The 22,443-nt window shown below is 46.4% G+C and overlaps 3 long non-coding RNA genes across 5 annotated transcripts in view; 1 reads left to right on the top strand and 2 right to left on the bottom strand.

The window, feature by feature from the left end:
• Positions 1 to 22,443, bottom strand: part of LOC120102827 (uncharacterized) — a 274,820-nt gene that overhangs the window by 246,887 nt on the left and 5,490 nt on the right. The gene's annotated exons all lie outside the window — the stretch shown is intronic.
• On the bottom strand, positions 636 to 11,803 carry LOC120102826 (uncharacterized). Its single transcript, XR_005504635.2, has 2 exons — positions 7,028 to 11,803; positions 636 to 3,220 (listed from the first exon to the last, which is right to left on the bottom strand). It is a non-coding gene; the product is annotated as an uncharacterized LOC120102826 (long non-coding RNA).
• On the top strand, positions 11,914 to 16,153 carry LOC120102825 (uncharacterized). Of its 3 annotated transcripts, none has more exons than XR_005504632.2 (3): positions 11,914 to 12,047; positions 14,023 to 15,314; positions 15,990 to 16,153. It is a non-coding gene; the product is annotated as an uncharacterized LOC120102825 (long non-coding RNA). The 3 variants fall into 3 exon arrangements; XR_005504633.2 differs by lacking the exon at positions 11,914 to 12,047 and adding an exon at positions 12,892 to 13,016; XR_005504634.2 differs by lacking the exon at positions 11,914 to 12,047 and having other exon boundaries at positions 14,023 to 14,151; positions 14,755 to 15,314.

A 22,443-nucleotide genomic window follows, 5' to 3' on the forward strand; every position in this document is an offset into this window, starting at 1 on the left:
GAGAGACTGAGGAAAGAGGATTATGAGTTCAAGTGACTGACTGGAGAGAAAGACAGCCTATAGAACTTAACAGGTAGCCTAGCCATGAAGTGGCTTCTTTTTATTCCAGTATATACATTTACTGAACTAACAATTTGAAAATAGGTTTTAGAGCTAGGCATGGTGACTCAAGCATTTGCTCTCAATGTTCAGAATGCAGTTAGTCTCTGAGCTTGAGCCCAATCTGATCTACAGAGGGGGGGGGTGTAGAAAGGTATGGTATTTTTAATCTATTTTACCTCTAGAGGGACAATATGGAAAATGAGTTCATCACCTGTTCTATATAGTCAGTTTCTGTTCTCCAATGTCTGAAATGCATTTATCATGCCACCAAGGCCTGATAACCTGAGTTCAATCCACAGGACCCACATAATATAGAAAACCAGTTCCTGCAAGTTGTCCTCTGATGTCCATACAGCACTGTTTCCTGAACACAACATCCGCTGAGCACGTGCGCACACACACACACACACACACATACACACACACATGCTCGCTCGCTCTCTCTCTCTCTGAATAAATGTGGGGTTGTTTTTAATTTTAGATCCAGTTCACTTACATTCTCGATGGAGGCAGTGGCAGTAAAAATGATTAACTTTGTTATCTCAGTCCTCAAAAGCACATTTTAATGTAACCTTTTTCTTAGGGTGATTATTTTATGTGCATGGGTATTTTGCCCGCTTGCCATCTACTCCTCTCGGGTGTGATTTCTTTTTGCTGAAGAGATTTCAGGGTTGCTAGTATGTTCCTTTGTGTAGGCACTCAGCGCTGTGGGTTACCACTCTGAGCCATGTCTATTGTCCTGTAAGTTCGGATGCGTTGTTTTCACTTCCACTCAAGCCCAGAAAGTCTTCCGTTTCTTTCCTGATTTCTATCCTGACCTGGTTTTTATTCAGTAGTGAGTTGTTCAGTTTCTATGACCTCATAAGCTTTCTGTTGATGTTGATATCCAGTTTTAATCCATGGCGGTCAGATCATATACAGGGCGTTATTTTGATTTCTTGTATCTGTTGAGACTTGATTTGTAACTGAGTTTATGGTCAGTTTTGGAGAATGTTCCATGAGGGGCTGGGAAGATGGTAGATTCGGGTGATAGGTTCTCTAAGTATGTTAGGTCCATTTGGTCCATTGTTAGCTCGAGCAGTGCTCTGTTCCACTCTGGATGGCCTGTCTGTGAGTGTGAGTGGGCACTGAAGTCTACACTATTAGTGTGTGATCAATGTGTGAATTACGAACTTGGGTGCCTTGGTTTTGGTACACACATGTTAAGAATGGCAGTGTCCTCAGAGTGGATTTTTCTTTTGGTGAGAATGTAGCATCCTTCCCTATCTTCTGATTGTTGTCGAAGTCATTTTGACAGATATAAAAATGGCTACACCAGCTTGCTTCTTAGGTCCATTTGCTTGGAATATCTTTGTCCATTCTTTTACCTCGAGGTAATGTCTACCTTTGATGTTTAAGGTGTTTTGTTTTGGATGCAGCAGAAGGGATGGACTCTGTTTTCACATTCATTCTGTTAGTTTATATCTTTTTATTGGGGGATTAAGTCTACTGATGTTAAAATATATCCATGAGCAATAAGCAGTGTTTGTTGATTCCTATTTGGTAGTGGTAGTCGTGGTGGTGGTGGTGGTGGTGGTGGTGGTGGTGGTGGTGGTGGTGGTGGTGGTGGTGGGTGGGTGTGTGTGTGTGTGTGTGTGTGTGTATGTGGGTTTCTCAATTTTGCTGGTCTGGGATTATTTATCCTGTGTTTTCTTGGGTATGTTAAGCTCTTTGGGTTAGTATTTTCCTTCTGACATGTCCTGGAGGGCTGCACGTGTAGATATATATTGCTTAAATTTGATTTTACCATGGAATGTCTTATTCTCTCCATCTATGATAAATGAAATTTATGCTGGGTATAGTAGACTGGGCTGGCATATGTGGTCTCTTAGGGTCTCTAGAATACCCTTTCAGGTCCTTCTGGCTTTTAGGTATAATTCTCATAGGTCTGCCTTCATATGTTACTTGACCTTTTTCCCTTGTAACTTTTAATATTCTTTCTTTGTTCGGTGTGTTTAGTGTTTTGATTGTTATATGCCAAGGGGACTTTCTTTTCTCGTGTAGTATTACTTGGTGTTCTTCGTGTTTCTTGTACTTGAGTAGGGATCTCCTCCTTTAGGTGAAGCAAATTTTCTTCCGTGATTATGTTGAAAATATTTTCTGTGCCTTTCACCTATGTTTCTTCTCCTTCCGTTATTCCTGTTATTCTTAGGTTTGGACGTTTCATGGTGTCTCAAATTTCCTGGATGCTTTGTGCCATGAATTTTTTTAGACTTCGCATTTTCTTTGATCAAAAGATCCTTTTCTTCTATCTCGTCTTCAGTGACTGAGATTCTCTCTGGTATTCTGTTGGGTAAGGCTTACCTCTGAGGGTCCTGTTGGAGCTATGTTTTTCCCAGATCTCCCTCAGTTGGGTTCTCTTTACTGGATCTATGTCCACTTTCAGGTGTTGCCCTGTTTTATTCATTTCCTTCACTGTTCATGTTTTCATAGATTTACTTACGGGATTTATTCATTTCCTCTCTAAGGGCCTCTATTATATTCATAAAGACTGTTTTAAGGTCTTTTTTGTGCTTCTGCTGTATTGCAATACTCAGGGCCTGCTGTGTGTAGGGTTGCCGGACTCTGTTGGGGAAATATTGTCCTGGCTGGTATAGTGCTTTTTCACTAGCATCTAGGCATCTCAGTTCGGGAGGATTGTAATTCTAGGTGCTGATTTCTGGTCTTGTCTTTGTTGGGTAGGTATTTTGTTCCTTGGCTTTTGTTGCCCTCTCTGGTTCTCAGGAGAGTGTAGTGGTTGTGTGTTGCCTGGTAAGAAATTCTTCTGGGATCCAGATAGGTGTGGACACTGTTTCCCTGGTCAGAATCGTATTATTACGCTTCAGTTGACTTAGACGGGTAATAGAAGTTCTGGAGAAACTGATAGCACTTGGAGTGATCAGGAACATTGGAGATCACTCCGATGATTTTTTTTAGGTGACAACTTGCTTCTGAAGATGTCAATAGCTTAACCACCAGACTTGGTTGTCATGACTACTTAATTTGTAAAGTCAGTCTGCCATGGAATTCTGTGTTCTTCACAGCATCCAAAATCCTTGGAAACCAGACCTAGCTCATACTTATATTGAGGTAAAATAACCTTCAGAAACAGAAAAGACAATAGAGATATTTAACAGTCAGAACTCAGTCTTTGCACTACAGGACATGTTAGAATAAGATTATAATATCACCTATATTATCCAATCTCAAGTGCTGTGCAATAAAGAACTTTTATGGGATTGATGCTTCAATTCAAGTTGTATGGCTGCATACTTGGTTTCCTTTCCATTCTCAGCACATTTTTCTGAGAAGAGCCACTGGAATTAATATTTGATGGTCATCCCACCATGCTTTCCTTCCCTTTGTTGCCTTGGGTCTACGCAAGTACTCAACGAGTCTTCTAAATCCACTAATGGGCAAACAGTGAAAATAAGCCACTTCAAGGTTTTTATTAACCTGGAAACCCACATAGAGGTTTAATTTTATAAATAAATATTCACCAAGAAGAATAATACATGAGGAGTATAAGGGGAGGGATGAGAAAGAATCAGCAGAGGATGTGACCCGTTAGTAACACAGCAACATTATCCCAAACTCCAAACTAAAGATAAGAGGTATATATGGGAAAATGAAGACCAGAACCAGATCATACTGAAGAAAATCTTCATGTATCCTCAGTTTTCACTAATACAAGGAGAATTTACAGGTCTTGGAATTAGGGGAATTTTTGAGCAAGTCTCTCTGTCTCTCTGTCTCTCTATGTGCTCTCTCTCTCTCTCTCTCTCTCTCTCTCTCTCTCTCTCACACACACACCCCTATAATTCTTTTAATTAGTATGTGTTTGACTACTCTGTCTCAATGGGTGACTTAGGAAGTGCAGGTTCCATGAAGGTTTTATTACTTTTTGTACTTAACATAATCTACTGTCCACATTCACTTTATAATTATTTTTACTGAAATGATCATTTGTGGAAACTTGCTTGGAATTCATGCCCTCAAGTTATGATGCTTTGAGGATAACAGTGCCCAGCCCTAGTGGGGACTGGATGTTAAAACCCCAGGGTGTGTTATGTTAGCTAATACCACTGATATTCTCAACTTCCATTTTCCTTTGCTTTATATTTCACATAATTACATTCACTTCAGGTTTTTAAAACCCAAACAGAGAAAGCTGTTTTGAATATCATTTAAAATAATACATTTTTAGGTGACTTATTAACTCACCAAGTTACTTTTGGTGCATGTGTAATGTTTTCATATAAAATATTTGAAACAATGTTGACTCTTAGAACCTTTTCCAAGGACAAATGCAGGTTCGCTCTGGAAATGTGTATCTGTGTACCACGGGCATGAAATGCCAGTGGGGGCCAAAAGAGGGCACAGAGTCCTGGGACTTCACTTTTGAGCCATTGCGTGGGTGCTGAGAACCAAATGGATTCTCTGGAAGAGCGACCAGAGCTCCTAACTACTGGGCCATCTGTGCAACCCAGAAAAGCTTATTTTTAACATGTAACAAATGGAAAGTTCACACGAAGCCCTGTGTGACTGAGTTGTGAACATTATTTCGTGGAACCCATCTTTGCTTAAACAAACAACTGCCAGGCACTCTATTATAAGTCAGAGAACGAATAAAGCAACGTCTGAGAAAATAAGTGACAGTATTCTAAACCACAGTTAGGATTTTTGGGAAACCTTCATCTTCCACAGTGATGAGGACGGCTTCCTTGGCATTTAAGTTCTTTACTGGGGAATCTGGTGATGTTGGCAAGTGGTTGTTTAGTATTATGTGGAAAATGTGGCAACCTTTAGACACTCTGTCTAACTGAGCAATCATACTGTCAGATGACCAAGGCACTGCTCTAAACAAAGAAGCCATTTTTCAACAGTTAGATTGTACCAAACTACCCAGAGTTCATTTGATAGAAAGAAACTAGTTGAATTTTGATATAACATTGAAGAATAGACAGGATTCTTTGAAAAAAAAAAAAAAAGCTGGGCTTGAGAGCTGAGTTAAGAGCACTGGCTGCCTTTCTAGAGGTCCTGAGTTCAATTCCCAGCAATGACATGGTGGCCCACAACCCTCTGTACTGGGCTCTGATGTAATGGGATTCTGGTGTGTCTGAAGATAGACACAGTATACTCGTACATAAAATGAATAAATTAATCTTTTAAAGTACATACACACAAAATATTTCTCTTTTCCAACTGCACGTCTGCATGAAGCCAATTTTCTTCTAAGGCTTCAACCAAAACAACTAAATGCAAGAAATGAATGCAGTGGGGATGAGGTCCAGCTGCCTTCCATTAAGCCAAATATTAAAGAAATTGGTGGGGCTGGAGAGATGGTTCAGCGGTTAAGAGCACTGACTGCTCTTCCAGAGGTCCTGAGTTCAAATCCCAGCAACCACATGGTGGCTCACAACCATCTGTAATGGGATCTGATGTCCTCTTCTGGTGTGTCTGAAGAGAGTTACAGTGTATTTGTATATAAAAAATAAATCTTTTTAAAAAGAAATTGGCAAAAATGCAAAATAAATATCATCCTTTTAAACATGTATTTTAGAAAATACATTTATTGCCATAAAAATAATTATAAGAATTTGTGTGTACGGGACTGATTTTTAAGCTCATATATTGTCACTGTTCTCCTGATTTCTAGTGCCATGTTTCTGTAGCCATAGAGAGGCTCGTGGGAATCACGTTCTTAAGAGTGTGAGGATCCTGAGACGAACAGTGTTGAGAATCATTGCACAGTCCTGACTGCCTTGCTGCTCATGCCCACAACAGCATAGTGATACAGACTCTTCATCCCTCTGCTTTTCATCGTGGGGGATTACATATCAACCCTTTATCATTCCTTAGTGCTGCAAAATATCCGTCTCAGACATTATTACCCCTGGCTCCCTGGGACACCGGAAGCCACTGTGTTCTGAGTTCATTTTTAAAACAAGAATTTGACTTAACACTACAAGTTTTCTTCTAGCCTCAATGATATGAATGCTGTTCCTCTAAAAGTTTTAAACACTCAAGCACACCTGAAGCCTGGTACGGTCATTTCCACACTCAGGAGGCAGAAACAGGAAATCTGAGACAGAGTGAGACCTTGTCCTAAAAATCAAAAGGGAGGCTGGGAAGATGGTTCAGGGGATAAAGGTGCTTGTTGCACAAAGTCTTGGGACCTGGGTTCCGTTCTCTGGAATGGACATAATCAGACACCATAACACAAATGTGTTGCATCCCAGCATTTCTATAGTAGGATGGCTCTAGACTGGGTCGACAGGAAAACATTCAGAAGGGCCAATACCCAGGCCCCAAGTCCAGCATCAGTCCTTTTTAAAACTTCTCCGCTTTGTTCTAGTGTATAAACGAGGGTTTAGTTAGGGTTACCATTCCTAACCACGGTGAAGCACCATGACCAACACCACCTGGGGAGGAAAGGGTTAATTTCACTCATTTCCATAGAACAGTTCATCATCAAAAGCAGCAAGGGAAGGAACCAGAGAGTCAGAAGCTGATGCAGAGGCTGTGGAAGTACTATTTACTGACTTGCTCATCATGACTTATTCAGCCTGCTTTCTTATAGAACCCCGGACGACCAGCCCAGGGATGGCACCCCACAAAATGGTACCCAATTAATTACTAATTAAGAAAATGCCCTATAGCCAGATTTTACAGAGACCTTTTCCAAACTGAGGCTCCCTCCTTTAAGGTAACTCCAGCTTGTATCAAGCCGACATAAGGCTACCCAGCACACCATGTTTGCTTTCTGATCAGTGTAAAAATGCACACATTTAAGATGACATCCTGCTACTTTTATCAAGAGAACCTTTGTTTTTTACAGTTTTACTGCTGTGAACAGACACCATGACCAAGGCATCTCTCATGACATCTAACCAGGCTGACTTACAGGTTTAGAAGTTCAGTCCATTATCATGAAGCAGGGAACATGGCAGCATCCAGGTAGTCAAGGTGCAGGAGGAGCTGAGAGTTCTACATCTTCATCTGAAGGCCACTGGGAGAAAACTCACTCCCAGTTAGGAGGAGGGTCTCATTGTCCACCCCTACAGTGATGCACTTCCTCTAGCAAGGCCACACCTACTCCAAGAAAGCCACGCCTCCTAATAGTGCCACTCCCCGGGCCAAGCATATTCAAACCACCACACCAAGATTTTGGGCCCACCAAGCGTCATCTGATAGCAGGAGGCCCAACATGGCCCATTTGAAGGGAGCACTTAAAGCACAAATGAACGTGTTTAAATGCTTATCATTCTGTACCAGGTGTGCAGCAAGAGAGCCCCGGGGCACTAGTGATCAGACGGGCAGGGCTGAGTAGCACAGGTCATTTCCAAAAGATGGATCATAACTGGTCTTTTAGGTCCGGTGTCTTTGACTCCGTCATAACCAGACATTAGAATCCGCAGGCAGACTTGAAGCATCGCACTGTGTTAAACCTAGGAGGTCAAATCTGGACAGATCATCTCTGACTCTAATGGGGCCAGAATGGAAACTGCCTTGCTACATGTGAAAGTGGGAGCTAGAAATACACACTACTCCCAGACAGGAAAAGGAAAGCATGTCTCTTAAAACTTCCTCTTTCATAGTCTAAAATTATTCTTACACAGCGGGCGTGCGGCTGAGTCACCAGGTTATGTTCCTAGATGAGGGAGCGGTCAAAAGAGGGAGGCCCTGGAGGGACTTTACCTGGGGACAACGTGTCACAGTGAAAAAGAGCAGCCACGGGGCGCCATCAGGGGCAGGAACCTATGGTTCCGAGCCCTGCAGACTTAACCAGTGAATTGAGAATCTGGCCTGTAGGGGGCAGACCTGCACCAAGGACCACATCTTCCTCAGGCTTTGCTCTCTTGGGGAAAGTGCTTACAGTTCTAAAACGCCCATTTTGTTTTTGTTTTTGTTTTGGTTGTTGTTTCCCATCAGATCCCACCTGCTGCTCTTACAAGGGGCTGTTATTTTTCCTCTGGGCGAAATGTCCTATTCTAATCCACACTGTTTACAAAGAATAAGCATCACCTTCTCCCAAGCCTTGTGAAGGACTTTGATGATGCTTTCTGCCCAGATGTCCCTGTAGCCGCCATGGAAAAAAAATGGGACAAGTTACCTGACCAATCTGCTCCCTGCAGCACTTCAGGGACTCTAGGGAGACCTAGAGGGAACATTAAGGTAACTCCTCAATTACAAGAAGTGAATGGAGACTGAGATGCTGGCCCTGGCAGAGTTGTGCTGACGGGCCTCTGAGGCCAGGAAACCTTGTCTTCGTGACCTTTGGACGTGAGTGTTCAGCACACGCATTCCAAGGGTGCGGCGGTGTGGTTTTGTTTTTAAGGTTTTATAATTACTGCAGAAAACCATAACTTATCATCTGATGCTCTCACATTTTTGTGCCTGAGAATGCAATGCAAAGAAAAGCAGAAATTACTGCCCCAAATGACAAGTACGGCTCACCTGGTGTCTATCCTGGATTTCACAGAAATAAGCACAAACACTGGGTAGAGGTCTTGAGGGATTGAAAGGCCTCTTTCTCCTGCTCTTGCCCTACAGGAGGGCTGGAGGCCAGGAGCTAAGTCCCTTTCAGTACCTGTGCTTCCAGCCAGTTGCCATGGCATCAAACCCTAAAGTCAAGGCCCTTGCTTTCTAAACCCTGACAAGATCCTGGACCCAGGATCCCAAAAGCACCCTCCAGCCCCACAGAACAGCCGCCTGCCCCAAAACCACCCCACACCTGCATCTCTACACATGGCTAATCTCAATCTGCCGCCCTGTGACTAACAACTGTGCTCCTCAGAGGGGGTCCCCCCCTTCACAGTGAGAATCTCTAAGGTGAAGGCCAGCAGTCTCTCCCCAGACAGTCTGCAGTCCAGGTTCTCAGACCTGTCAGAGCCTCCAGCCCATGAGAAAGTGCCAAGAGGAAGGCACTGTGTGAGGGGAGGGGAGGCTACACCAGGCTAGCTCACTGCTTTCTCCATAGATGTCTAGATTCAGGGAGGAACCGTGAATGCCCTTGAGAGATGCTTTGACTCCAGCTCTTGGTGCTTCCACTCCACGCGTCCCAAGGTACTTACTAGATGGCTGGTGACATTTCACGACTTTTCTGAATGGGGCTGGAACTTCACAGAGGAACCGTGGAGAGAAGATTAGTACCTGGAAAGAACACCGGACCTGGAAGTCACACTAGCCCAGGCTATTATTCCAGCCTCTCCATTTTATCGAGGCATGCACAGGTTCAGAAGGCTACCGGGGCACACTTCTAGACACAGTTGATATATGATGCTGTAAGATAAACAGTCTTGGAAATGAAGGCCAGTCAGGACCAGAGTGTCTTTACTGCTATCCCTTCTCTTAGGCCTGCCTAATTCCATTCCCTTTTGCTTGTGACCTTCCTTACCCAAAACAGATCCCTCTAGATAATCCCTTAGCCTCTGCACCCCTTTCTACCTCTCTTTCCTCGATCAACACAGGAAGCCCCGCCAGCCTTGCAAGGACACACAACCTTTCTTAGTTAGGGTTTCCATTGTTGTGACAAAACACAATGACCGAAAAGCAAGTTGGGGAGGAAAGGGTTTATTTGGCTTACACGTTCACATCACCATTGATCATTGTAGGAAGTCAAGACAGGAACTCACAGAGGGCAGGACCCTGGAGACAGAAGCTCATGCAGAGCCCATGGAGGGGTGCTGCTTACTGGCTTGCTCCCCCTGCTCTCTTATAGAACCCAGGACCACCACATCAAGGGGGCGGCATCCCTCACAATGGGCTGGCCTTCCCAATCAACCTCTGATTAAGAAAATGCCTTACACCGAGATCTTATTGAGACATTTTCCTCAACTGGGGTTCCCTCCTTTCAGATAACTCTAGTTGAGTGCCAAGCTGATGGAAGGCTACTCAGAACCACCCACCAGAGCTAACCCCAATCACCCACCCCAAAGGGAAACCCTCCCACGGCTGCGGAGAGCTGATAATGGCTGGTGGTAGGTTTACATCTTACGACTATTTTCTTCCTCCTTCTAAAATATTTGTTTTAGTGAGTGTGTGTATCTGTGTCTGTGTCTCTGCACATGTGTTCATGAAGACATGCCCCAGCACGCCTGTGGAGATCGGATGACAACTTTCTTTTCTTCACAGTGTGAGTTCTAGGGGTCAAACTCAGGTCATCAGGTTTAGCGACAAGTACCCTCGCCTTCTGAGCCACTTCTGCCAGTCCCTTATTTAACTTTTGAAAAGGTAATATATCAGCAGGGCCCAATAGTTCCCAGTTCCGTGTTTGCCCTCCCCACCCCCGCTTCCTATCCCAACCTTTTAAAGGTAATTTTGATAGCTTTGTATGTATTTTTTCCAGTTGTTCTCTAAGTAAATGAAAGAGACAGACAAAGAGAGAGAGACAGAGAGAGAGATATTAAGGGAACCATAAGGCAACAAATTTTGCTAAGAGAATTTCATGAGCCACCAAGAGCTTGTGTGTGTGTGTGTGTGTGTGTATGTGTGTGTAGTGTGTGTAGTGTGTGTGTGACTGTATGTGTGTGTGAATGTGTGTATGTGAGTGTATGTATGTGAGAGTGAGTGTGTGTGGTGTGTATGAGTGTGTGTATGTGAGTGTGTGTGTGTGAGAGTGAGTGTTTGTGGTGTGTGTGGTGTGTGTGTGAGTGTGTATGTGAGTGTGTGTGTGAGTGTGTGTGTGAGTGTGTGTATGTGAGTGTGTGTACGTGTGTGTGAGTGTGTGTATGTGTGTGTGAGTGTGTGTATGTGTGTGTGAGTGTGTGTATGTGAGTGTGTGTGTGGTGTGTGTGTGGCGTATGAGTGTGTGTGTGGTGTGTGTGAGTGTGTGTGTGAGTGTGTGTATGTGAGTGTGTGTGAGTGTGTGTATGTGAGTGTGTGTGAGAGTGTGTGTATGTGTGTGTGAGTGTGTATATGTGAGTGTGCGTGTGTGTGGGAGTGTGTGTATGTGAGTGTGTGTGTGAGTGTGTGTGAGTGTGTGTGTGTGTGTGATAGCTCTTTCTAGTAGCTAAAGCTCCTTACTCTAAAGAAGGTTCCCATGGGACCCTATCCCATGATTGTCACCCACAAACAGCCATCACCGGCTATCTCGTTTCTAGGTCCGAGGGAGGAAAGGTGGCACTCTGAGACCTCTCTTCATTTCCTCACTCATTTGTTAAGCATTCCTTTTCTAGACACCGAGCCGGGTCCTAGGCACAAATACAGCCCCTGCACTTGTAGTAAAAGGGAAGACAACATAGGCCAAGGCTATGCTGAGATTCGATTGCAGTCCCAAACCCTTCCCTACTTAACAGTCGGCTGTAACTGTCATGTGCCGAGATGGTAGTTGAATAGGAATGGCCCCATGGGCTCATGTGTTTGAATGCTTAGCCTCCGGGGAGTGGAGCTCTGCCTCAGCTTGGGTTTCATTGCTGTGGAGAGACACTGTGACCAAGACACCTCCTTTAAAGGAAAACATTTAATTAGGGCTGGCTTGCAGACTCAGAGATTCAGTCTATTACATGGCAGCATGCAGGCAGACATGGTGCTGGGGGACCCAAGAGTTCTACATCTTGATCCAAAGGCAGCCAGGAGAAGACTGGATTCCACACTGGACAAAGCCTGAGCACAGGAGCCCTCAAAGCCCATCCCCCACAGTGACGCACTTCCTCCGACAGGGCCACACCTCCTAATAGTGGAGCTCACTACCGGGCCGCGCATCCAAACTCATGAGTCTACGGGAGCCAAACCTACTCAACCGCCACAAACTCTTTGATAAGATTAGAAGGATGAGGAGGGGTGGTCTTGTTGGAGGAGGTGTGTCACCGGGGGTGGGGTTTGAGCCTTCAGATCGGGATGTAGCTAGCTGTCATCTCTGGTTCCAGCGCCACGTGTGCAGTGTGCTCCCCGCAGTGATGACCCCAAATGAAGCCTCGGAAACTGTAAGCAAGCCCCACTTAAATGTCTGCTTGTTTTGTTTCATGCCTTGCCTTGACCCTGGTGTCCCTTCACAGGAGCGGCGCTGTAGAGTAGAGCAGTGACTAAGACAGATAGGATGGACTTAGCTTCAGGTACAGCTTGATTCAGAGCTTAAATTATGCCCCTGGGAGCTATCGTCTGGTTCCGCATCTCGTGCTACTCATGGTAACCCAAACAAGCTTACATCGTCACCAGCTTAGGCTGGCGGAAGTAAAGGAGTCACTGACCCAAAGCCCGGCAGTCAGGTGCTCTTAACCTTGAATGAGCGTGTGCATCACCTGCTCGCTCCCGAACCAATCTCTGAAACCACCGGGCAGGGATCGCACCGACTGGCCCAGCCTAGGTCATGCAATCTATTTCACAGTCCATTTGGACACTGCTACTCAAAGACATAGATGGAGAGCTGAGGACTGGCACCTCAAAGCAAAATTACTGCAGCCACACACATGTAATTAAAAGTGAGAGAAATGACTCAAGAGAACTGCAAACTGTCAAGGAGGCCTGGCCCAAAAGGAGGCATCCAGGGTTTCCTGAGGAAGGAGCAGGCAGGATCGAGGAGGCAGATAAATGCGATTTGTAGTCATGGACACGGAGACAGGTTAGTGGGAACCTTAAGGACCCTGAAGAGTTCCGTTAGGTAGAGAGATCACCTGGCAGCTCAGAACACATGGTGCTCTTACAGAATACCGGGGTTCTGTTCCCAGAACCCACCATGGAGAACATCAAACCTCTTGTAGCTCCTGTTCCAGGGGTTCCAACACTCTCTTCTGGCCTCTGCAGGGACCTGCACACACATAGTACACATACAGACAACCAGACACGTGTATATACACACACACACTTTCTTTAAATTACAGCTAAGCTAGGCATAGTGGCTCGTGCCTGGAATACCAGTACTCAAGAACCGAACGCAGGAAGATTGCTAGTTTCAGGTCAGCCTGGACTGCTCTGTGGAACCCTGTCTTTTAAAATAATAATATAATGGAGCCCAGAGGCCAGAGGGATGACATGGGTGAGGTCTAAAGAAAGCCTGGATGAGCAAGGACCCCATCAGATAGATTAATTAATCTCCACGTTTCATTGCCAAGACCCACCTACAGTAGATTTCCCAGTGGACAGAATGTTTCACAGCTGGGACCTAGTGCTGTGTAAGGATTAAGTCTGACCAGGCCTCCTCTTTACCTGGCCCTCATCCTCTCCTTGTCCCTTCTCGCTCCACCGGCCCCACACCCTGAAGCCTGCAAGTGCTCAAGCACTGAGGAGGCCCAGAAGAAAAGAAACTGTGGGAGGCTGGCCACAGCCAGGAGAACCGGTTTCCTCACCTTAGCAGACAAATCGGAGGCTGGCCAGGGAACTGAGGCTTAGTGTGTCATCACCTACAGGACCTAAATTTAGAAACACTATCCCACCGTATGCATAGAAGCCACCTCACATCTGGGTAGCTACCTTGTGAGCTACCACCAGGACAGGTCCTCTCACAGGACTTGGGGTCAAGAACAAGAAGCATGGGGTTCGGGATTTAGCTCAGTGGTAGAGCACTTGTCTAGCAAGCGCAAGGCCCTGGGTTCAGTCCCCAGCTCCGAAAAAAGAACAAGAAGCATGGGAGAAAACAAGGATGTCCCTGGACTAAGAGAGTGTAGGAGAGGAGACAGGCTTGGGTGGTGCTGGAAGCCACTGGACTGTCACCCACAGTCCAGCTGTGACCTCCCAAGGAAAGGTTTCACAACTACTTCATGGCATGTAACTGCATCAGCACACATATGTATGGGAAGGTCGGAAATCAAGCTAGCAATGTGATTGAGAACCACATTTACTGCGCTGCATAGCCAGATCTGGGGGACCCTCCCTGTGAATTCCGTGCCCTTTCTGACATACTGAAGCTGCCCGGCTTGTGTGTGTATGCGTTCATTAAAAGTCGCTTTCCTTATCTTCTGGAAGAGGTCTGTGAGTAAAGGAAGCTAAGAGGTTACCAGTGTTTCTGGTTCCGTGGAGCCTCCGTCGAAACAGTCTGTTGCAGATCAGCCCCACTCCTCAGATGTGAAGCTCTTCCTGTCTCGTGGGTCAAAGGTGAGTCCCAGGCCCTGCTGGGGAAGTCAGCTTCCTCTGTTTAGTCAGTTGCTTGTTAGACACAGGGTCCGGATTCTTCCTTACAACCCCAGGATAGAACAGCTGCGAGCACACATCTGGACTCTGCTGGTAGGCCAGCCAGGTCACACCGATCCTCTCTTTTGTACAAAAGGAAGGAGATAAAGCTTCCCAGGAGCCCCAGTGTTCTCCGTGGAGTAGCTGATGTGCAGTCATTACCATCTGCTGGTTTCCGTTTGTCAGCTAGAACGTTAGCCATCTCTGAACCTACTCAGACTCTCAGTGAGAGAGCAGTCACTCCCACCCCTGGTCACCAAACCTCCCACTGCATCTCAGGACTCTGTGGACACTTCCTTTTTGGGTCTGGGCTAATTCAGTAAGCCTCAACTTTCTAATTCCTCACAAGAGCCACGAAAAGCCAGCCTGTGCTTCTTGCTCACCATAGCTGGCAGAACACGGCATGGAGGCCACCGCAGTCAACACCAAATCCCATCTGGGATCCTGACTCTGGCATTGCTGGGAGTCTCTCGACACAGACATCAGTCCCATTCTTCAACGCCCATCCATCTGTTTCTTTTTCCTCAGACGTCTGGTCATACGGTGGAAACGGCAGAAAGCTCTTTCGAAAGAGATCTACCACATGTCCATGCAACGATTACTTCTGAAAGTCAAGGGACTGTCTACCCTGCTTCCATTGGAATTAAGAAGGGACCGGGACAGACAGAAGAGCCAGAAAAGGGTGGCCTCCTCCTCCTCCCTGTGCATCTCACTGACAAGTCAAAGGGATGACCAAGAAGGTCTGGCACCATCTAAGTTCTTTCTCAGTAGCAAAATGAGGCACAGCAAAAAGCCACCAGCTGCCATTAACCACACAGAGGCCGTGCTTACCACTGTCACCTTTCTTACTAAACATCAGACCACCTATGGCCTTCTTAAAGACAAGCCCTGGGTGACTCACCTTCCAGGCCCCAAGCAGTCTTTTGGATGTTTCTCTAAATAAAAGGTCACCCCTCCTGGGAGTATGATGACCCCCTCCCCTTCTGCAGAAGCAGCTTCTCCTGTGTGTCCTTCACCCCGGCAGGCTCCTCGGCACTCCAGAAGGTGGCCTGGCAGCAGAGTGACAAGCTTGGTGTGGAGACATTCAGGTAGGAAAAGCACTGCAGGAAGATGGAGATGTCCACAGAATTGAGGAAGGGGAGGAAAGGGGGATGCTTGGAGCCTTGTGACAGTAAGCCACCTGGGGCATCCTCTGAGATGTAGAGTCTAGGCCCCACCCATGTCAATCTGCAGGTCACATGCCCTGGATGATTCAGGCAGCAGACAGGAAAGTCTGACAAACTCCTCAGGTGCTTAGATCAGACGCAAAGCCTTCTGGTCATCTCCCTCAGTCTCCCACAGAGTGGTTATGAGGAATCGACACCTGTAAGCAGTTCTCTCTTGAGCAGAATTAATTCTGGTAGCAGCCCTGAGATAGGTACCCTGTTCATCCCCACTTTACAGATGAGGAAACTAGACTTAAGGAAGCTAAGTGTCTTATCCAACGTCAAAAACTAAAGGAACTGGGATTTCATCCCGGGTTCCTTGACCTCTGTGTCAGTTTAAGTTGTCATCTTGTCATACTCCAGACTTACCCAGGAAGAGAGTCTCAGCGAGGGATTGTCTAGATCAGGTCAGCCCGTTATGGTGGTTTGAAAGAAAATGGCACCCACAAACCCATAAGAAGTGGCCTTGTTGGAGTAGCTGTGGCCTTGTTGCAGGAAGTAGTCACTGGGGATGGGCTTTGAGGTTTCAGATCCTCAGTCACTTTTTGCTGCTTGCAGATCCAGATGTAGACTCTCAGCTCCCTCTCCAGCACTACGTCTGCCTGCACACCACCATGCTTCCCGCCATAACGATAACAGACTGAACCTCTGAACTGTAAGCCAGGTCCAACGAAATGTTTTCCTTTGTAAGAGTTTCATGAATTAAAAAAAAATAGTTGCCATGGTCATGGTGTTTCTTCACGGCCTGTGGGCAATGAACCAGGGATTATCTTCATGATTTTAACTGCTGTGGGGAAGTTTGCCCACTGTGGGTGTCACCATTCCCTGGACAGGGCATCCTGAACTGGATAGTGGAGAAAGTGAACTCAGTGCTAGCATGCTTACATTCTTTTTTTTTTTCCATCTTCTCTATGGACATAATGTGACTAGCTGTTTTAAGTTTTTGCCAACTTGATTTCCCCACTACAATGGACAATCTGGAACTGTGAGCTAAAAGAAACCCCCACCCCCAACTTTCTCAGGATAGTTATTTTATCACAGAAAACTAAGATAACCTCCAAAACTCACCTGCTTGGGGCAAGAATTATAGCTTCTAAGTTGGGTGTGTTAGCACACACCTATGTGCCAGCACTCAGATGGGCCATAAGTTTCAGGGTAACTTGAACTACGTAGTAAGATTGTGGAAAGAAAGGAGAGAAGGAGAGGGAGAGGAAAGAGAGGGAAAGGGAGGGAGAGGGAGGAGGAAGAGGAAGGTGAGGAAGGTAGGAAGGAAGAGGAAAGAGCTACAGTTTCTTTGCTTCGGGGATTGCAAGGCTTGAACCAGCCTCGATTGGGCTGAGCTGGACTTGGTCTGAGGCTCCTGGGACCTCCCTGCAAGAAAAGAGTGGGCAGGTCTCTGAGTCTCTGAGCCACTCCCATGAAACAGATCTGGACACGATAGCACCCAAGCAAAGGCCTGGACCATGCTTGTTCTCCCAGCTGATCAACAGCCCTGGGAGCCCGCATGCGGCTCTAGGACGAGAAGTGAATCCCTCAGATTCACAGCACTGATTGCTCCAGAAAGCTTCTCTGTATTACAGTTCCCACCTCTAGCCTAGGAAGCTTGCCTCCAAAACCTCTCTCCAGAACTGCACTTTCCCACTGCTTCTGCAGAATCTCAATGGAACTCTTCTGTGACGCTTGCCCAACAGCTCCCAGGAGACTCAAGGCTGCAGGCTCTGTGCTGCCACAAAACAGGCACATTTATTTCTGCAGCCATCTATAGAAACAATGTAGCACATGCCCACTGACTTGATAGGGTGCTTCACTGCACCGCCTCTGCCTTAACCCATAAGAGAGCACTTGTTGGTTCGACAGCTGTGAATACAGAGGCCAGTCACTAAGATTAGAGTTGGAGCGTGAGCTCCAGGAAGCACTTCCGTGGTTTCATATCTTCCCTATGTAGCCCAGATTGATCGCAAATTCTGATCCTTCTGCCTCAGTCTCCTGAACACCAGGATATCAGCAGACGACACTGCACCCAGGTCTGCAAGCTACTTTTCAACTACGCATGGGCAGCAGGCTTTAGCCATTGGATATAGCTCTTCATGTGTCTGAGATAATGTTGACTGCAAGTGTGACTTTTCCACCATCCTTACCCCTCCAGCAATTCTACTTGTCAGGAAGAATTGTCATTAGCAGCTCGGGACAAATGGCCAACTATGGTGCCTATCATCATAAGGAGGTGCACACTGGCTTCCAGGCTCACTCAGTACCCGAGGATCTTCCCAGCTCTTCTCACCCTGTCCTCTACCCTAAACTTCTTCTCCAGCTCATGGGCTTCCCATCCTCTTGGTTCTCCTTTGTAAATAACCCCGCCATTTTGGTCATATGCTCTCTTGCATTCTCGGCCCCCTTTCTCTTGCCGCTCTCTCTTGGTCATCCTCACACTCCCCTCCCCCTCTCTGCCTCGATCTTTGGGTGAAGACACAAGCTCTCAGCTACATGCCTGCCTGCTGCTCACGTTGCCTGCCATGATGGTCATAGAATCCTTCTCTGAAACTGTAAGCAAGTTGCCTTTATCATGGTTGTCTCTTCACAGTTAACAGAACAGTAAGTAAGACACACCTGTTTTCCAGGGTTCTGGGCATACACCACTCTCATTTCTAAGTTAGCAAGAAGGTCAGTGTAGGAGTGGAAGAAGTTAGAGAACTTTAGGAGGGTCAGTGTCGAGCCTACAGTGTCCGGAGCATGGGCTAGCCTTGTGATGACAGTATTCATCCTTGATGTGTGCCATCCGAGTGAGGTAACATCCGTAACATACAAGCGAGGCTATTACAGTTACTACTGAGCGTGTCTGGGCGGTTTTGCCTCTATTGGAGGAAGAGAACAGGAAAGCAAACCATCTAAAGAATCCTTAACAGGTTTTGTTTATCACAAGATGCAAGGCCACTGATTCAGTGGGAGAGACATTGTTCATTGGTCAGCTTAGGTTTTGAATTGGCCATCAGGTCTCCTCTATTACAACCATGCAGGGAATACTGAGAGGCAAAGTTACTGAGGAAAGGTTGTCAACATAATGATTAACCCAGGTTTGGGTTAGTAAAACAAAGTATAATCCTACAGGAGGCTGGACCATGATCTGGGGCTCTGTAGAACAACGGAGTAACTGTGTAACCAGCTGTTTGTGACCTCAGACTCCTGCACAAGAGCACCTGGAAGCTTTGTAAAAGAAGTCAAAGTCGGCATCTAACTGACAATTTAAAAAGGAAAGAGAACCATATCGGGTCCTTTTTATAGGATTGCCCAGCAACACCCCCAAAGACCCTACCCAAGAATCCTCGATGATTTCCCAAAACCTATGGGTTTGATGGTGGGGTCTCTGATAGCCTCCTTTAACTAGGAAACATGTTAAAGATCTAAAGTGCTGTTAGCACACAGAGGTGAAGACTGGCAAAATGGCGCAGCAGTTAAGAAGTACTCTTGCTGCCCCTACAGAAAACCCAGACTCACTGCCCAGCACTTGGCAGGATGCTCACAGCCACCGTAACTCCAGCACCAGGGGGAGTCCAACACCTCTGTCCTCTGCCAGGACCCAGTACACATGTGTGCATACATACAATTGCAAATAATAAAACTCTAAAAACTATTTTTAAACCATAATGATGTGTTGCCCGTGCCCCCAATCCCTTCTGGAACTGCCCTGCCTAATCCAGTCCAAGGCAAGTGTGCACCTAGAGGATACCCAGAAGCCTTGTGGAGCATGTCCATTCCAGTGGCAGTGGCCACCGAAAGACAGCTCAGCAGGAAGGGCATAGGGTCAGCCCCCACCCCCCAGAAAGGAATGCTCAGTGTGATCTCTGAGGCGACAGACAATGGCAGGCAGGAAAGACAGACGTTGATAATTAGTACCGCTGGAGTAAAGTCCAGGTGTGGGGGGACTGCACTCCCTTGCTTCTTCTGCTTCTGGTGGATTGGGCCTTGGTAGACGGAGCAGGCTCACACTTGCTAAAATTCTTGTCTGAATTTCAATGCTAGGGTGTTTTGTTTGTTGGTATACATGTGTATCAGAGCTCTCCCCATGTCCTTTCTTGCACAAGGACTCCCACCACCCTCAAGGCTGGTTGGTCTCAAACAGAGATTCTTACATAGCTGCCATGTCACCTTTTCAAATAGGGCCACCTCCCCAGGTCTCAGATGTTAGAACACAAATGCATTTGGCTGGGTCGCGCATATCAGCCAACTGCACTTCCTTAGGTTTTCAGTCCATAAATGTTAAGAATTCCCCAAACCAGGGAGGGACAAGCCTCTTCCTCTGTCAGTTTGGGCTCATAATAGGCCTCCCCTCCAGGAGAGCAGGGGACAAAAAGAATCGGGAGAGGCAAGAAGCCTCCGGCCTCCACAGTAAGAATAAATCAAGCACCAAGCTGTCTCCAGACTCGATGGTTTGTACATGCTTGCCCCAGGGAGTGGCACTATTTGGAGGTGTAGCCTTGTTGGAGTGGATGTGGCCTTGTTGGAGTAAGTGTGTCACTGTGGGTGTGGGCTTTAAGACCTTACTCCTAGCTGCCTGGAAGTCAGTCTTCCACCAGCAGCCTTCAGATGAAGCTGTTGAAGCTCAGCTCCTCCTGCACCATGCCTGCCTAGAGGCTGCCATGCTCCTGCCTTGATGGTAATGGACTGAACCTCTGAACCTGTAAGCCAGCCCCAATTAAATGTTGTCCTTATAAGACTGGCCTCGGCCATGGTGTCTGTTCACAACAGTAAAACTCTGACTAAGACACAGACATTATCAGATCACCTGTCAGATTTAGCCCAGATGTCTCGATGTGCGACTCAAGGAGGAGCTAGGGCCCTGGTCAGGTCTGCTTTTTCTATTGACTCATCCAAGCTGCTCTGAGGGACATGATTCACCAGGATGAGCAAGTCCATTTCATAAGTCACCCACATCAGTAGAGGCAGCCAAGGTGTACATGGGCTGCACAGGACTGATCCTCAGACCCCTCGTCCTCTTTTGCAACTTGATCTTGAACTGTCCATTCTAGTTCTTTAACCCTCACAATAAAACGAGACAGATAATGACACACAGACTTAAATTCCTTCTCCAGCCAGGCTAGCTGCGAGCAAACAAAGCAATCCTCCTGGGTTTATGGACAGGGCTAAGGAAAGAGGTATCATAGGCTCCAGGCCCATAGTAAACATTCCAAAACCCGGTTTGACAAGGTTGGGGAATTCCCATATTTCTGAAACCTCAACTTGGGAATTCTCAGCTTCTACACACACACACACACACACACACACACACACACACACACACACACGAATATTAGAACTAGTCAGTATGGAGCAAAGTTGGGGTTTATTAAAGATACTTTAATTATATATTTTCAGCATAAGGCTTGAGCTGAATAAGGACACTCAGGGAATAGGGACACTCGGGCAGAAGGTGACACACAGAGACCACAGGGATTCTCTAAGATCAGTCACACTTCACTACCTTTACGAAGGTAAAGTCATGGGGCTTTGATGATATTTTCCTTTCTCAACCCCTGTCTCTCTAGCCCTTCTCAATCTTGTTTTGTTTTGTAAGGGGTGTGTGTGTGTGTGTGTGTGTGTGTGTGTGTGTGTGTGCGCGCGCGTGCACTTTGCCTGCATGTTTGTCCCTGACCCACATGTGTATGGTACCTGCAGAGGCCAGAAGAGGATGTTGGGACCCCTAGGAAATGTAGGTACAGGTGGTTGTGAGGTACCATGCTGGGCCATCTCTCCCAAGCACCCCTTCAGTTTTAATTGAGTGGAAGTCTCTGAGGACCCAGCCAGTATGCCTCTCAGCATTCACCAGGATAGCACAAATTCCTTCCTGTCTTTAACCACAGGGCCTCTGCACACAGGCAACTCCTAAAACTGTATTATTCCACTGCTCTTTCCCGACCAGCCGGTGGGTGAACACGGTCAAACTCTCACCGCTGTCCTTTCCCCACCTGCTCCCCATCCCGGGATCTGTCTAAATGAGCAACACCGCCACACCAGGCATCTTGACACAGCGCTGAGTTCAAACGTCTTCAAATGTCCACAGGGCCCAGTGTGGCAAACACTAGCCCGCCTCTCCAGCTTTCTCTCCCATCCTCCCATCAAACCAGAACCATGCCAAGACACTTAGAGCATCTAACCTCGCACCCCACCCCCTCACCCCTATGCGACTGCTAAGTTGTTCCTGTTGCCCAGAACATTCTTTTATTCTTCCCTCATATTGTTTACTCAACCTTCCAGACTTAGCCCTTCAGAAGGCCTGTGTCAACATTCCCCTGCCAGGCTCTCACAACACCTGACACAGATGTCCTCAGTACCTGTGGCTCCCTGTCCACCCCACCTGCCGCCTCCCACATCACCGAGCCCAGAAAGAGCTCTTTGACATTTAAGACTCTCTCCTCTGTGTGTTTGCAGAGCTTGGCACATAACATCCAACCATGTCACTGCCTTAATAACCGTTTACTGAAATGTTCAATGCCCAGGACAGAGCAACATGGCATTTTAATATATACCTTGTTCATTCTTAAACACTCATAAAAAACTATTTTGTACGATGAAAGAAACATGAGTAACACCCTAATAATTTTTCACTGGAAGATGTCAGAATGCTCTTTGTGTGGTCATCCCTTCCTTGGGCTTTCCATGAAACCCAAGCCATGCAGAGTTTTACTAGGAGACATGATTAATATAGTTATATACAGAACCATCCAGCAGTTAATCAGCGGGAATTAAAAATCGCCATTGAAAATAGTAGCCGATAGCATCTCAGTTACTATTGGTTCACGACTAAATTTCCTGAGAAGAATCGAGGGCTCGCACATCTTTTGTGGTCGATCAGAAATGTGACTATTTGGGCTAGCAAGCATATGAGTACTGGGTGTATATTGTTTGCTAAATATCTATTGGAAGACTGGGTAGTTTATTACAGAGATGAGGCCTCTTTGGTCTCAGATTTGGACAGAGAGAGATGTCAAGGTCACAAAGATTAGTTTTAGAAGTTACC

This window comes from Rattus norvegicus, chromosome 5, assembly GCF_036323735.1.
Source record: "Rattus norvegicus strain BN/NHsdMcwi chromosome 5, GRCr8, whole genome shotgun sequence".
NCBI lineage: Eukaryota > Metazoa > Chordata > Mammalia > Rodentia > Muridae > Rattus > Rattus norvegicus.